The sequence below is a fragment of the Schistocerca gregaria genome, unplaced genomic scaffold (assembly GCF_023897955.1).
Source record: "Schistocerca gregaria isolate iqSchGreg1 unplaced genomic scaffold, iqSchGreg1.2 ptg000726l, whole genome shotgun sequence".
In the NCBI taxonomy this organism is placed as follows: Eukaryota; Metazoa; Arthropoda; class Insecta; order Orthoptera; family Acrididae; genus Schistocerca; species Schistocerca gregaria.
This window is the reverse complement of record NW_026062103.1, coordinates 1,923,766-1,942,006: the sequence shown is the minus strand read 5'-3', so window position 1 is coordinate 1,942,006 and position 18,241 is coordinate 1,923,766.

Here is an 18,241-nt window from a genome sequence, read left to right as displayed (position 1 = left end):
ACCATCTGGCTTTAAGTCGATTCGATAACAAATGACGAAAACGGACGGATTTCTCAGGTTTTTACTACATATGAACACTTTTCATATTCTCCCGTGCAACTCGGCTGCTAGTCCTCCTTTCATGCAGAATCTTAAGGTCCTAGCTCATGTCCAAGGCACCAAAGCCAGCTAAAAAGTCAGTAATCAGTACCTAAAACTTGAATTTTACTACTTCTTACTGGCTATTACATCAACTTGGAAGTATCATCTGCGTTCTACTATGATGATTTTCGTGTCTCCGCATACCGCAGCACGCGACATAGTTTTGCAGACGATAAGTACAACCGTTTCAGAGAAAAGGGCGGCCAATGTGCCGATCTGGCTTTAAGTCGAATCGATAACAAATGACGAAAACGGACGGATTTCTCAGGTTTTTACTACATTTGAACACTTTTACATTCACCCGTGCAACTCGGCTGCTAGTCCTCCTTTCATGCAGAATCTTAAGGTCCTAGCTCATGTCCAAGGCACCAAAGCCAGCAAAAAAGTCAATAACCGGTACCTAAAACTTGAATTTTACTACTTAATACTGGCTATTACATCAACTTAGAAGCTTCATCTGTGTTCTACTATGGTGCTTTTAGTATCTCCGCATAGCGCAGCACGCGACGTAGCTTTGCAGACGATAAGTACAACCGTCTCAGAGAGAAGAGCGGCCAATGTGACGATCTGGCTTTAAGTCGATTCGATAACAAATCACGAAAACGGACGGATTTCTCAGGTTTTTACTACATATGAACACTTTTCGCATTCTCCCGTGCAACTCGGCTGCTAGGCCTCCTTTCATGCAGAATTTTAAGGTCCTAGCTTATGTCCAAGGCACCAAAGCCAGCTAAAAAGTCAATAATCAGTACATAAAAATTGAATTTTACTACTTCTTACTGGCTATTACATCAACTTGGAAGTATCATCTGTGTTCTACAATGGTGCTTTTAGTGTCTCTGCATACCGCAGCACGCGACATAGCTCTGCAGACGGTAAGTACAACCGTTTCAGAGAGAAGAGCGGCCAATGTGACCATCTGGCTTTAAGTCGATTCGATAACAAATGACGAAAACGAACGGATTTCTCAGGTTTTTACTCTATATGAACACTTTTCACATTCTCCCGTGCAATTAGGCTGCTAGTCCTCCTTTCATGCAGAATCTTAAGGTCCCTAGCTCATGTCCAAGTCACCAAACAAGGGTAAAAAGGCAATAACCGATTCCTAAAACTTGAATTGTACTATTTCTTACTGCCTATTACATCATCTTAGAAGCTTCATCTGTGTTCTACTATGGTGCTTTTAGTGTCTCCGAATACCGCAGTACGCGACATAGCTTCGCAGACGATAAGTACAACCGTTTCAGAGAGAAGAGCGGCCAATGTGGCGATTTGGCTTTAAGTCGATTCGATAACAAACGACGAAAACGAACGGATTTCTCAGGTTTTTACTCTATATGAACACTTTTTACATTCTCCCGTGCAATTAGGCTGCTAGTCCTCCTTTCATGCAGAATCTTAAGGTCCTAGCTCATGTCCAAGGCACCAAAGCCAGCTAAAAAGTCAATAATCAGTACCTAAAAGTTGAATTTTACTATTTCTTACTGGCTATTACATTAAATTGGAAGTATCATCTGTGTTCTACTATGGTGCTTTTAGTGTCTCTGCATACCGCAGCACACGACATAGCTCTGCAGACGGTAAGTACAACCGTTTCAGAGAGAAGAGCGGCCAATGTGACCATCTGGCTTTAAGTCGATTCGATAACAAATGACGAAAACGAATGGATTTCTCCGGTTTTTACTACATATGAACACTTTTCACATTCTCCCGTGCAACTCGGCTGCTAGTCCTCCTTTCATGCAGAATCTTAAGGTCCTAGCTCATGTCCAAGGCACCAAAGCCAGCTAAAAAGTCAATAATCAGTACCTAAAACTTGAATTTTACTACTTCTTACTGGCTATTACATCAAATGGGAAGTATCATCTTTGTTCTACTATGGTGCTTTTAGTGTCTCCGCATACCGCAGCATGCGACATAGCTTTGCAGACGATAAGTACAACCGTTTCAGAGAGAAGAGCGGCCAATGTGACGATCTGGCTTTAAGTCGATTCGATAACAAATGACGAAAACGGACGGATTTCTCAGGTTTTTACTACATATGAACACTTTTCACATTCTCCTGGGCAACTCGGCTGCTAGTCCTCCTTTCATGCAGTATCTTAAGGTCCTAGCTCATGTCCAAGGCACCAAAGCCAGCTAAAAAGTCAATAATCAGTAACTAAAACTTGAATTGTACTACTTCTTACTGGCTATTACTTCAACTTGGAAGTGTCATCTGTGTTCCACTATGGTGCTTTTAGTGTCTCTGCATACCGCAGCACGCGACATAGCTCTGCAGACGATAAGTACAACCGTTTCCGAGAGAAGAGCGGCCAATGTGACGATATGGCTTTAAGTCGATTCGATAACAAATGACGAAAACGGACGGATTTCTCAGGTTTTTACTACATATGATCACTTTTCACATTCTCCCGTGCAACTCGGCTGCTAGTCCTCCTTTCATGCAGAATCTTAAGGTCCTAGCTCATCTCCAAGGCACCAAAGCCAGCTAAAAAGTAAATAATCGGTACCTAAAACTTGAATTGTACTACTTCTTACTGGCTATTACATCATCTTAGAAGTTTCATATGTGTTCTACTATGGTGCTTTTAGTGTCTCCGCATACCGCAGCTCGCGACATAGCTTTGCAGACAATAAGTACAACCGTTTCAGAGAGAAGAGCGGCCAATGTGACGACCTGGCTTTAAGTCGATTCGATAACAAATGACGAAAACGGACGGACTTCTCAGGTTTTTACTACATATGAACACATTTCACATTCTCCCGTACAACGCGGCTGCTAGTCCTCCTTTCATGCAGAATCTTAAGGTCCTAGCTCATGTCCAAGGCACCAAAGCCAGCTAAAAATTCAATAATCAATACCTAAATCTTGAATTGTACTACTTCTTACTGGCTATTACATCAACTTAGAAGCTTCATCTGTGTTCTACTATGGTGCTTTTAGTTTCTCCGCATACCGCAGCACGCAACACAGCTTTGCAGACGATAAGTACAACCGTTTCAGAGAGAAGAGCGGCCAATCTGACAATCAGGCTTTAAGTCGATTCGATAACAAATGACGAAAACGGACGGATTTCTCAGGTTTTTACTACATATGAACACTTTTCAAATTCTCCCGTGCAACTCGGCTGCTAGTCCTCCTTTCATGCAGAATCTTAAGGTCCTAGCTCATGTCCAAGGCATCAAAGCCAGCTAAAAAGTCAATAAACGATACCTAAAACTTGAATTGTACTACTTCTTACTGGCTATTACATCAACTTAGAAGCTTCATCTGTGTTCCACTATGGTGCTTTTAGTGTCTCCGCATACCGCAACACGCGACATAGCTTTGCAGACGATAAGTACAACCGTTTCAGAGAGGAGAGCGGCCAATGTGACGATCTGGCTTTAAGTCGATTCGATAACAAGTGACGAAAACGAACGGATTTCTCAGGTTTTTACTACATATGAACACTTTTCACATTCTCCCGTGCAACTCGGCTGCTAGTCCTCCTTTCATGCATAATCTTAAGGTAATAGCTCATGTCCAAGGCACCAAAGCCAGCTAAAAAGTTAATAATCGATACCTAAAACTTGAATTGTACTACTTCTTACTGGCTATTACATCAACTTAGAAGCTTCATCTGTGTTCTACTATGGTGCTTTTAGTGTCTCCGCATAGCGCAGCACGCGACATAGCATTGCAGACGATAAGTACAACCGTTTCAGAGAGAAGAGCGGCCAATGTGACAATCTGGCTTTAAGTCGATTCGATAACAAATGACGAAAACGGACGGATTTCTCAGGTTTTTACTACATATGAACACTTTTCAAATTCTCCCGTGCAACTCGGCTGCTAGTCCTCCTTTCATGCAGAATCTTAAGGTCCTAGCTCATGTCCAAGGCACCAAAGCCAGCTATAAAGTCAATAATCAGTAACTAAAACTTGAATTCTACTACTTCTTACTGGCTATTACATCAACTTGGAAGTGTCATCTGTGTTCTACTATGGTGCTTTTAGTGTCTCTGCATACCGCAGCATGCGACGTAGCTCTGCAGACGATAAGTACAACCGTTTCAGAGAGTAGAGCGGCCAATGTGACGATCGGGCTTTAAGTCCATTCGATAAAAATGTTGAAAACGGACGGATTTCTCAGGTTTTTACTCTATTTGAACACTTTTCACATTCTCCCGTGCAACTCGGCTGCTAGTCCTCCTTTCATGCAGAATCTTAAGGTCCTAGCTCATTATCCAAGGCACCAAAGCCACATAAAAATTCAATAACCGATTCCTAAAACTTGAATTGTACTATTTCTTACTGCCTATTACATCATCTTAGAAGCTTCATCTGTGTTCTACTATGGTGCTTTTAGTGTCTCCGAATACCGCAGTACGCGACATAGCTGTGCAGACGATAAGTACAACCGTTTCAGAGAGGAGAGCGGCCAATGTGACGATCTGGCTTTAAGTCGATTCGATAACAAATGACGAAAACGAACGGATTTCTCAGGTTTTTACTACATATGAACACTTTTCACATTCTCCCGTGCAACTCGGCTGCTAGTCCTCCTTTCATGCAGAATCTTAAGGTAATAGCTCATGTCCAAGGCACCAAAGCCAGCTAAAAAGTTAATAATCGATACCTAAAACTTGAATTGTACTACTTCTTACTGGCTATTACATCAACTTAGAAGCTTCATCTGTGTTCTACTATGGTGCTTTTAGTGTCTCCGCATAGCGCAGCACGCGACATAGCATTGCAGACGATAAGTACAACCGTTTCAGAGAGAAGAGCGGCCAATGTGACGATCTGGCTTTAAGTCGATTCGATAACAAATGACGAAAACGGACGGATTTCTTAGGTTTTTACTACATTTGAACACTTTTACATTCTCCCGTGCAACTCGGCTGCTAGTCCTCCTTTCATGCAGAATCTTAAGGTCCTAGCTCATGTCCAAGGCACCAAAGCCAGCTAAAAAGTCAATAACCGGTACCTAAAACTTGAATTGTACTACTTAATACTGGCTATTACATCAACTTAGAAGCTTCATCTGTGTTCCACTATGGTGCTTTTAGTGTCTCCGCATACCGCAACACGCGACATAGCTTTGCAGACGATAAGTACAACCGTTTCAGAGAGGAGAGCGGCCAATGTGACGATCTGGCTTTAAGTCGATTCGATAACAAATGACGAAAACGAACGGATTTCTCCGGTTTTTACTACATATGAACACTTTTCACATTCTCCCGTGCAACTCGGCTGCTAGTCCTCCTTTCATGCAGAATCTTAAGGTAATAGCTCATGTCCAAGGCACCAAAGCCAGCTAAAAAGTTAATAATCGATACCTAAAACTTGAATTGTACTACTTCTTACTGGCTATTACATCAACTTAGAAGCTTCATCTGTGTTCTACTATGGTGCTTTTAGTGTCTCCGCATAGCGCAGCACGCGACATAGCATTGCAGACGATAAGTACAACCGTTTCAGAGAGAAGAGCGGCCAATGTGACAATCTGGCTTTAAGTCGATTCGATAACAAATGACGAAAACGGACGGATTTCTCAGGTTTTTACTACATATGAACACTTTTCAAATTCTCCCGTGCAACTCGGCTGCTAGTCCTCCTTTCATGCAGAATCTTAAGGTCCTAGCTCATGTCCAAGGCATCAAGGCCAGCTAAAAAGTCAATAATCGATACCTAAAACTGGAATTGTACTACTTCTTACTGGCTATTACGTCAACTTAGAAGCTTCATCTGTGTTCCACTATGGTGATTTTAGTGTCCCCGCATGCCGCAGCACGCGACATAGCTTTGCAGACGATAAGTACAACAGTTTCGGAGAGAAGAGCTGCCAATGTGACGATCTGGCTTTAAGTCCATTCGATAACAAATGACGAAAACGGACGGATTTCTCAGGTTTTTACTACATATGACCTCTTTTCACATTCTCCTGGGCAACTCGGCTGCTACTCCTCCTTTCATGCAGAATCTTAAGGTCCTACCTCATGTCCAAGGCACCAAAGCCAGCTATAAAGTCAATAATCAGTAACTAAAACTTGAATTCTACTACTTCTTACTGGCTATTACATCAACTTGGAAGTGTCATCTGTGTTCTACTATGGTGCTTTTAGTGTCTCTGCATACCGCAGCATGCGACGTAGCTCTGCAGACGATAAGTACAACCGTTTCAGAGAGTAGAGCGGCCAATGTGACGATCGGGCTTTAAGTCCATTCGATAAAAATGTTGAAAACGGACGGATTTCTCAGGTTTTTACTCTATTTGAACACTTTTCACATTCTCCCGTGCAACTCGGCTGCTAGTCCTCCTTTCATGCAGAATCTTAAGGTCCTAGCTCATTATCCAAGGCACCAAAGCCACATAAAAATTCAATAATCGATACCTAAAACTTGAATTGTACTACTTCTTACTGGCTATTACATCAACTTAGAAGCTTCATCTGTGTTCTACTATGGAGATTTTAGTGTCTCCGCATACCGCAGCACGCAACATAGCATTGCAGACGATAAGTACAACCGTTTCAGAGAGAAGAGCGGCCAATGTGACGATCTGGCTTTAAGTCGATTCGATAACAAATGACGAAAACGGACGGATTTCTCAGGTTTTTACTACATATGAACACTTTTCACATTCTCCCATGCAACTCGGCTGCTAGTCCTCCTTTCATGCAGAATCTTAAGGTATTAGCTCATGTCCAAGGCACCAAAGCCAACTAAGAAGTCAATAATCGATACCTAAAAATTGAATTGTTCTACTTCTTACTGGCTATTACATCAACTTAGAAGCTTCATCTGTGTTCTACTATGGTGATTTTAGTGTCCCCGCATACCGCAGCACGCGACATAGCTTTGCAGACGATAAGTACAACCGTTTCAGAGAGAAGAGCGGCCAATGTGACGATTTGGCTTTAAGTCCATTCGATAACAAATGACGAAAACGGACGGATTTCTCAGGTTTTTAGTACATATGAACACATTTCACATTCTCCTGTGCAACTCGGCTGCTAGTCCTCCTTTCATGCAGAATCTTAAGGTCCTAGCTCATGTCCAAGGCTCCAAAGCCAGCTAAAAAGTCAATAATCAGTAGCTAAAACTTGAATTGTACTACATCTTACTGGCTATTACATCAACTTGGTTGTGTCATCTGTGTTCTACTATGGTGCTTTTAGTGTCTCTGCATACCGCAGCACGCGACGTAGCTCTGCAGACGATAAGTACAACCGTTTCAGAGAGAAGAGCGGCCAATGTGACGATTTGGCTTTAAGTCGATTAGATAAAAATGACGAAAACGGACGGGATTCTCAGGTTTTTACTCTATTTGAACACTTTTCACATTCTCCAATGCAACTCGGCTGCTAGTCCTCCTTTCATGCAGAATCTTAAGGTCCTAGCTCATGTCCAAGTCACCAAAGCCAGCTAAAAATTCAATAATCAATACCTAAAACTTGAATTGTACTACTTCTTACTGGCTATTACATCAACTTAGAAGCTTCATCTGTGTTCTACTATGGAGATTTTAGTGTCTCCGCATACCGCAGCACGCGACATAGCATTTCAGACGATAAGTACAACCGTTTCAGAGAGAAGAGCGGCCAATGTGACGATCGGGCTTTAAGTCGATTCGATAACAAATGACGAAAACGGACGGATTTCTCAGGTTTTTACTACATATGAACACTTTTCACATTCTCCCGTGCAACTCGGCTGCTAGTCCTCCTTTCATGCAGAATCTTAAGGTAATAGCTCATGTCCAAGGCACCAAAGCCAACTAAGAAGTCAACAATCGATACCTAAAACTTGAATTGTACTACTTCTTACTGGCTATTACATCAACTTAGAAGCTTCATCTGTGTTCTACTATGGAGATTTTAATGTCTCCGCATACCGCAGCACGCGACATAGCATTGCTGACGATAAGTACAACCGTTTCAGAGAGAAGAGCGGCCAATGTGACGATCGGGCTTTAAGTCGAGTCGATAACAAATGACGAAAACGGACGGATTTCTCAGGTTTTTACTACATATGAACACTTTTCACATTCTCCCGTGCAACTCGGCTGCTAGTCCTCCTTTCATGCAGAATCTTAAGGTCCTAGCTCATGTCCAAGGCACCAAAGCCACCTAAAAAGTCAATAATCAGCACATAAAAATTGAATTTTACTACTTCTTACTGGCTATTACATCAACTTGGAAGTATCATCTGTGTTCTACAATGGTGCTTTTAGCGTCTCTGCATACCGCAGCACGCGACATAGCTCTGCAGACGGTAAGTACAACCGTTTCAGAGAGAAGAGCGGCCAATGTGACCATCTGGCTTTAAGTCAATTCGATAACAAATGACGAAAACGAACGGATTTCTCAGGTTTTTACTACATATGAACACTTTACACATTCTCCCGTGCAACTCGGCTGCTAGTCCTCCTTTCATGCAGAATCTTAAGGTGCTAGCTCATGTCCAAGTCACCAAACAAGGGTAAAAAGACAATAACCGATTCCTAAAACTTGAATTGTACTATTTCTTACTGCCTATTACATCATCTTAGAAGCTTCATCTGTGTTCTACTATGGTGCTTTTAGTGTCTCCGAATACCGCAGCACGCGACATAGCTTTGCAGACGATAAGTACAACGGTTTCAGAGAGAAGAGCGGCCAATGTGACCATCTGGCTTTAAGTCAATTCGATAACAAATGACGAAAACGAACGGATTTCTCAGGTTTTTACTACATATGAACACTTTACACATTCTCCCGTGCAACTCGGCTGCTAGTCCTCCTTTCATGCAGAATCTTAAGGTAATAGCTCATGTCCAAGGCACCAAAGCCAACTAAGAAGTCAACAATCGATACCTAAAACTTGAATTGTACTACTTCTTACTGGCTATTACATCAACTTAGAAGCTTCATCTGTGTTCTACTATGGAGATTTTAATGTCTCCGCATACCGCAGCACGCGACATAGCATTGCTGACGATAAGTACAACCGTTTCAGAGAGAAGAGCGGCCAATGTGACGATCGGGCTTTAAGTCGAGTCGATAACAAATGACGAAAACGGACGGATTTCTCAGGTTTTTACTACATATGAACACTATTCACATTCTCCCGTGCAATTAGGCTGCTAGTCCTCCTTTCATGCAGAATCTTAAGGTCCTAGCTCATGTCCAAGGCACCAAAGCCAGCTAAAAAGTCAATAATCAGTACCTAAAAGTTGAATTTTACTATTTCTTACTGGCTATTACATTAACTTGGAAGTATCATCTGTGTTCTACTATGGTGCTTTTAGTGTCTCTGCATACCGCAGCACGCGACATAGCTCTGCAGACGGTAAGTACAACTGTTTCAGAGAGAAGAGCGGCCAATGTGACCATCTGGCTTTAAGTCGATTCGATAACAAATGACGAAAAGGAACGGATTTCTCAGGTTTTTAGCTCATATGAACACTTTTCACATTCTCCCGTGCAACTCGGCTGCTAGTCCTCTTTTCATGCAGAATCTTAAGGTCCTAGCTCATGTCCAAGGCACCAAAGCCAGCTAAAAAATCAGTAATCAGTACCTAAAACTTGAATTTTACTACTTCTTACTGGCTATTACATCAACTTGGAAGTATCATCTGTGTTCTACTATGGTGCTTTTAGTGTCTCTGCATACCGCAGCACGCGACATAGCTCTGCAGACGGTAAGTACAACCGTTTCAGAGAGAAGAGTGGCCAATGTGACCATCTGGCTTTAAGTCGATTCGATAACAAATGACGAAAACGAACGGATTTCTCAGGTTTTTACTCTATATTAACACTTTTCACATTCTCCCGTGCAATTAGGCAGCTAGTCCTCCTTTCATGCAGAATCTTAAGGTCCTAGCTCATGTCCAAGGCACCAAAGCCAGCTAAAAAGTCAATAATCGATAGAAAAAACTTGAATTGTACTAGTTCTTACTGGCTATTACATCAACTTAGAAGCTTCATCTGTGTTCTACTATGATGATTTTCGTGTCTCCGCATACCGCAGCACGCGACATAGTTTTGCAGACGATAAGTACAACCGTTTCAGAGAGAAGAGCGGCCAATGTGACGATCTGGCTTTAAGTCGATTCGATAACAAATGACGAAAACGGACGGATTTCTTAGGTTTTTACTACATTTGAACACTTTTACATTCTCCCGTGCAACTCGGCTGCTAGTCCTCCTTTCATGCAGAATCTTAAGGTCCTAGCTCATGTCCAAGGCACCAAAGCCAGCTAAAAAGTCAATAACCGGTACCTAAAACTTGAATTGTACTACTTAATACTGGCTATTACATCAACTTAGAAGCTTCATCTGTGTTCTACTATGGTGCTTTTAGTGTCTCCGCATAGCGCAGCACGCGACATAGCTTTGCAGACGATAAGTACAACCGTCTCAGAGAGAAGAGCGGCCAATGTGACGATCTGGCTTTAAGTCGATTCGATAACAAATGACGAAAACGGACGGATTTCTCAGGTTTTTACTACATATGAACACTTTTCACATTCTCCCGTGCAACTCGGCTGCTAGTCCTCCTTTCATGCAGAATCTTAAGGTCCTAGCTTATGTCCAAGGCACCAAAGCCAGCTAAAGAGTCAATAATCAGTATCTAAAACTTGAATTTTACTACTTCTTACTGGCTATTACACCAAATTGGAAGTATCATCTCTGTTCTACTATGGTGCTTTTAGTGTCTCTGCATACCGCAGCACGCGACATAGCTCTGCAGACGGTAAGTACAACCGTTTCAGAGAGAAGAGCGGCCAATGTGACCATCTGGCTTTAAGTCGATTCGATTACAAATGACGAAAACGGACGGATTTCTCAGGTTTTTACTACATATGAACACTTTACACATTCTGCCGTGCAACTCGGCTGCTAGTCCTCCTTTCATGCAGAATCTTAAGGTGCTAGCTCATGTCCAAGTCACCAAACAAGGGTAAAAAGACAATAACCGATTCCTAAAACTTGAATTGTACTATTTCTTACTGCCTATTACATCATCTTAGAAGCTTCATCTGTGTTCTACTATGGTGCTTTTAGTGTCTCCGAATACCGCAGTACGCGACATAGCTTTGCAGACGATAAGTACAACCGTTTCAGAGAGAAGAGCGGCCAATGTGACGATTTGGCTTTAAGTCGATTCGATAACAAATGACGAAAACGAACGGATTTCTCAGGTTTTTACTCTATATGAACACTTTTCACATTCTCCCGTGCAATTAGGCTGCTAGTCCTCCTCTCATGCAGAATCTTAAGGTCCTAGCTCATGTCCAAGGCACCAAAGCCAGCTAAAAAGTCAATAATCAGTATATAAAACTTGAATTTTACTACTTCTTACTGGCTATTACATCACCTTGGAAGTATCATCTGTGTTCTACTATGGTGCTTTTAGTGTCTCTGCATACCGCAGCACGCGACATAGCTCTGCAGGCGGTAAGTACAACCGTTTCAGAGAGGAGGGCGGCCAATGTGACCATCTGGCTTTAAGTCGATTCGATAACAAATGACGAAAACGGACGGATTTCTCAGGTTTTTACTACATATGAACACTTTTCATATTTTCCCGTGCAACTCGGCTGCTAGTCCTAATTTCATGCAGAATCTTAAGGTCCTAGTTCATGTCCAAGGCACCAAAGCCACCTAAAAAGTCAGTAATCAGTACCTAAAACTTGAATTTTACTACTTCTTACTGGCTATTACATCAACTTGGAAGTATCATCTGTGTTCTACTATGGTGCTTTTAGTGTCTCTGCATACCGCAGCACGCGACATTGCTCTGCAGACGGTAAGTACAACCGTTTCAGAGAGAAGAGCGGCCAATGTGACCATCTGGCTTTAAGTCGATTCGATAACAAATGACGAAAACGAACGGATTTCTCAGGTTTTTACTCTATATGAACACTTTTCACATTCTCCCGTGCAATTAGGCAGCTAGTCCTCCTTTCATGCAGAATCTTAAGGTCCTAGCTCATGTCCAAGGCACCAAAGCCAGCTAAAAAGTCAATAATCGATACCTAAAACTTGAATTGTACTAGTTCTTACTGGCTATTACATCAACTTAGAAGCTTCATCTGTGTTCTACTATGATGATTTTCGTGTCTCCGCATACCGCAGCACGCGACATAGTTTTGCAGACGATAAGTACAACCGTTTCAGAGAAAAGAGCGGCCAATGTGCCGATCTGGCTTTAAGTCGATTCGTTAACAAATGACGAAAACGGACGGATTTCTCAGGTTTTTACTACATTTGAACACTTTTACATTCACCCGTGCAACTCGGCTGCTAGTCCTCCTTTCATGCAGAATCTTAAGGTCCTAGCTCATGTCCAAGGCACCAAAGCCAGCTAAAAAGTCAACAACCGGTACCTAAAACTTGAATTGTACTACTTAATACTGGCTATTACATCAACTTAGAAGCTTCATCTGTGTTCTACTATGGTGCTTTTAGTGTCTCCGCATAGCGCAGCACGCGACATAGCTTTGCAGACGATAAGTACAACCGTCTCAGAGAGAAGAGCGGCCAATGTGACGATCTGGCTTTAAGTCGATTCGATAACAAATGACGAAAACGAACGGATTTCTCAGGTTTTTACTCTATATGAACACTTTTCACATTCTCCCGTGCAATTAGGCTGCTAGTCCTTCTTTCATGCAGAATCTTAAGGTCCTAGCTCATGTCCAAGTCACCAAACAAGGGTAAAAAGGCAATAACCGATTCCTAAAACTTGAATTGTACTATTTCTTACTGCCTATTACATCATCTTAGAAGCTTCATCTGTGTTCTACTATGGTGCTTTTAGTGTCTCCGAATACCGCAGTACGCGACATAGCTGTGCAGACGATAAGTACAACCGTTTCAGAGAGAAGAGCGGCCAATGTGGCGATTTGGCTTTAAGTCGATTCGATAGCAAATGACGAAAACGAACGGATTTCTCAGGTTTTTACTCTATATGAACACTTTTCACATTCTCCCGTGCAATTAGGCTGCTAGTCCTCCTTTCATGCAGAATCTTAAGGTCCTAGCTCATGTCCAAGGCACCAAAGCCAGCTAAAAAGTCAATAATCAGTACCTAAAAGTTGAATTTTACTATTTCTTACTGACTATTACATTAACTTGGAAGTATCATCTGTGTTCTACTAAGGTGCTTTTAGTGTCTCTGCATACCGCAGCACGCGACATAGCTCTGCAGACGGTAAGTACAACCGTTTGAGAGAGAAGAGCGGCCAATGTGACCATCGGTCTTTAAGTCGATTCGATAACAAATGACGAAAACGAACGGATTTCTCAGGTTTTTACTACATATGAACACTTTTCACATTCTCCCGTGCAACTCGGCTGCTAGTCCTCCTTTCATGAAGAATCTTAAGGTCCTAGCTCATGTCCAAGGCACCAAAGCCAGCTAAAAAGTCAATAATCAGTATCTAAAACTTCAATTTTACTACTTCTTACTGGCTATTACATCAACTTGGAAGTATCATCTGTGTTCTACTATGGTGCTTTTAGTGTCTCTGCATACCGCAGCACGCGACATAGCTCTGCAGACGGTAAGTACAACCGTTTCAGAGAGAAGAGCGGCCAATGTGACCATCTGGCTTTAAGTCGATTCGATAACAAATGACGAAAACGAACGGATTTCTCAGGTTTTTACTCTATATTAACACTTTTCATATTCTCCCGTGCAATTAGGCAGCTAGTCCTCCTTTCATGCAGAATCTGAAGGTCCTAGCTCATGTCCAAGGCACCAAAGCCAGCTAAAAAGTCAATAACCGGTACCTAAAACTTGAATTGTACTACTTAATACTGGCTATTACATCAACTTAGAAGCTTCATCTGTGTTCTACTATGGTGCTTTTAGTGTCTCCGCATAGCGCAGCCCACGACATAGCTTTGCAGACGATAAGTACAACCGTCTCAGAGAGAAGAGCGGCCAATGTGACGATCTGGCTTTAAGTCGATTCGATAACAAATGACGAAAACGGACAGATTTCTCAGGTTTTTACTACATATGAACACTTTTCACATTCTCCCGTGCAACTCGGCTTCTAGTCCTCCTTTCATGCAGAATCTTAAGGTCATAGCTCATGTCCAAGGCACCAAAGCCAGCTAAAAAGTCAATAACGATACCTAAAACTTGAATTGTACTATTTCTTACTGGCTATTACATCAACTTAGAAGCTTCATCTGTGTTCTACTATGGTGCTTTTAGTGTCTCCGCATACCGCAGCACGCGACATAGCTTTGCAGACGATAAGTACAACCGTTTCAGAGAGAAGAGCGGCCAATGTGACGATCTGGCTTTAAGTCGATTCGATAACAAATCACGAAAACGGACGGATTTCTCAGGTTTTTACTACATATGAACACTTTTCACATTCTCTCGTGCAACTCGGCTGCTACTCCTCCTTTCATGAAGAATCTTAAGGTCCTAGCTCACGTCCAAGGCACCAAAGCCAGCAAAAAAGTCAATAATCAATACCTAAAACTTGAATTGTACAACATATTACTTTCTATTACATCATCTTAGAAGCTTCATCTGTGTTCTACTATGGTGCTTTTAGTGTCTCCGCATACCGCAGCACGCGACATAGCTTTGCAGACGATAAGTACAACGGTTTCAGAGAGAAGAACGGCAAATGTGACGATCTGGCTTTAAGTCGATTACATAACAAATGACGAAAACGGACGGATTTCTCAGGTTTTTACTACATATGAACACTTTTCACATTCTCCCGTGCAACTCGGGAGCTAGTCCTCCTTTCATGCAGAATCTTAAGGTCATAGCTCATGTCCAAGGCACCAAAGCCAGCTAAAAAGTCAATAAGTATACCTAAAACTTGAATTGTACTATTTCTTACTGGCTATTATATCATCTTAGAAGCTTCATCTGTGTTCTACTATGGTGCGTTTAGTGTCTCCGAATACAACAGTACGCGACATAGCTTTGCAGACGATAAGTACAACCGTTTCAGAGAGAAGAGCGGCCAATGTGACGATCTGGCTATAAGTCGATACGATAACAAATGACGAAAACGGACCGATTTCTCAGGTTTTTACTACATATGAACACCTTTCACATTCTCCCGTGCAACTCGGCTGCTAGTCCTAATTTCATGCAGAATCTTAAGGTCCTAGCTCATGTCCAAGGCACCGAAGCCAGCTAAAAAGTCAATAATCGATACCTAAAACTTGAATTCTACTACTTCTTACTGGCTATTACGTCAACTTAAAAGCTTCATCTGTGTTCTACTATGGTGCTTTTAGTGTCTCCGCATACCGCAGCACGCGACATAGCTTTGCAGACGATAAGTACAACGGTTTCAGAGAGAAGAGCGGCCAATGTTACGATCTGGCTTTAAGTCTATTCGATAACAAATGACGAAAACGGACGGATGTCTCAGGTTTTTACTACATATGAACACTTTTCACATTCTCCCGTGCAACTGGGCAGCTAGTCCTCCTTTTATGCAGAATCTTAATGTCCTAGCTCATGTCCAAGGCACCAAAGCCAGCTAAAAAGTCAATAATCGATACCTAAAACTTGAATTGGATTACTTCTTACTGGCTATTACATCAACTTAGAAGCTTCATCTTCGTTCTACTATGGTGCTTTTAGTGTCTCCGCATACCGCAGCACGCGACCTAGCTTTGCAGACGATAAGTACAACCGTTCCAGAGAGAGAAGAGCGGCCAATGTTACGATCTGGCTTTAAGTCGATTCGATAACAAATGACGAAAACGGACGGATTTCTCACGTTTTTACTACATATGAACACTTTTTACATTCTCCCGTGCAACTCGGCTGCTACTCCTCCTTTCATGAAGAATCTTAAGGTCCTAGCTCATGTCAAAGGCACCAAAGCCAGCTAAAAAGTCAATAATCAATACCTAAAACTTGAATTGTACAACTTCTTACTGGCTATTACATCATCTTAGAAGCTTCATATGTGTTCTACTATGGTGCTTTTAGTGCCTCCGCATACCGCAGCACGCGACATAGCTTTGCAGACGAAAAGTACAACCGTTTCAGAGAGAAGATCGGCCAATGTGACGATCTGGCTTTAAGTCGATTCGATAACAAATGACGAAAACGGACGTATTTCTCAGGTTGGTTTTTACTACATATGAACAGTTTTCACATTCTCCCGTGCAACTGGGCTGCTAGTCCTCCTTTCATACAGAATCTTAAGGTCGTAGCTCATGTTCATGGCACCAAAGCCAGCTAAAAATTCAATAACCGATAACTAAAACTTGAATTGTACTACTCCTTACTGGCTATTATATCATCTTAGAAGCTTCATCTGTGTTCTACTATGGTGTTTTTAGTGTCTCCGAATACCGCAGTACGCGACATAGCTTTGCAGACGATAAGTACAACCGTTTCAGAGATAAGAGCGGCCAATGTGATGATCTGGCTTTAAGTCGATTCGATAACAAATGACGAAAACGGACGGATTTCTCAGGTTTTTACTACATATGAACTCTTTTCACATTGTCCCGTGCAACTCGGCTGCTAGTCCTCCTTTCATGCAGAATCTCAAGGTCCTTGCTCATGTCCAAGGCACCAAAGCCAGCTAAAAAGTCAATAATCGATACCTAGAACTTGAATTGTACTACCTCTTACTGGCTATTACATCAACTTAGAAGCTTCATCTGTGTTCTACTATGGTGATTTTAGTGTCTCCACATACCGCAGCACGCGACATAGCTTTGCAGACGATAAGTACAACCGTTTCAGAAAGAAGAGCGGCCAATGTGACCATCTGGCTTTAAGTCGATTCGATAACAAATAACGAAAACGGACTGATATCTCAGGTTTTTACTACATATGAACACTTTTCACATTCTCCCGTGCAACTCGGCTACTAGTCCTCCTTTCATGCAGAATCTTAAGGTCCTAGCTCATGTCCAAGGCTCCAAAGCCACCTAAAAAGTCAATAATCGATACCTAAAACTTGAATTCTACTACTTCTTACTGGCTATTACATCAACTTAGAAGCTTCATCTGCGTTCTACTATGGTGCTTTTAGTGTCTCCGAATACCGCAGTACGCGACATAGCTTTGCAGACGATAAGAACAATCGTTTCAGAGAGCAGAGCTGCCAAAGTGATGATTTGGCTTTAAGTCGATTCGATAACAAATGACGAAAACGGACGGATTTCTCAGGTTGGTTTTTACTACATATGAACACTTTTCACATTCTCCCGTGCAACTCGGCTGCTAGTCCTTCTTTCATGCAGAAACTTAAGGTCCTAGATCATGTCCAAGGCACCAAAGCCACCTAAAAAGTCAATAATCAATATCTAAAACTTGAATTGTACTACTTCTTACTGGCTATTACATCAACTTAGAAGTTTCATCTGTGTTCTACTATGGTGCTTTTAGTGTCTCCGCATACCGCAGCACGCGACATAGCTTTGCAGACGATAAGTACAACGGATTCAGAGAGAAGAACGGCAAATGTGACGATCTGGCTTTAAGTCGATTCGATAACAAATGACGAAAACGGACTGATATCTCAGGTTTTTACTACATATGAACACTTTTCACATTCTCCCGTGCAACTCGAGTGCTAGTCCTCCTTTCATGCAGAATCTTAAGGTCATAGCTCATGTCCAAGGCACCAAAGCCAGCTAAAAAGTCAATAACTATACCTAAAACTTGAATTGTACTATTTCTTACTGGCTATTATATCATCTTAGAAACTTCATCTGTGTTCTACTATGGTGCTTTTAGTGTCTCCGAATACCGCAGTACGCGACATAGCTTTGCAGACGATAAGTACAAACGTTTCAGAGAGCAGAGCGGCCAATGTGCCGATTTGGCTTTAAGTCGATTCGATAACAAATGACGAAAACGGACGGATTTCTCAGGCTTTTACTACATTTGAACACTTTTCACATTCTCCCGTGCAACTCGGCTGCTAGTCCTACTTTCATGCTGAATCTTAAGGTCCTAGCTCATGTCCAAGGCACCATAGCCAGCTAAAAAGTCAATAATCGATACCTAAAACTTGAATTGTACTACTTCTTACTGGCTATTACATCAACTTAGAAGCTTTATCTGTGTTCTACTATGATGATTTTCGTGTCTCCGCATACC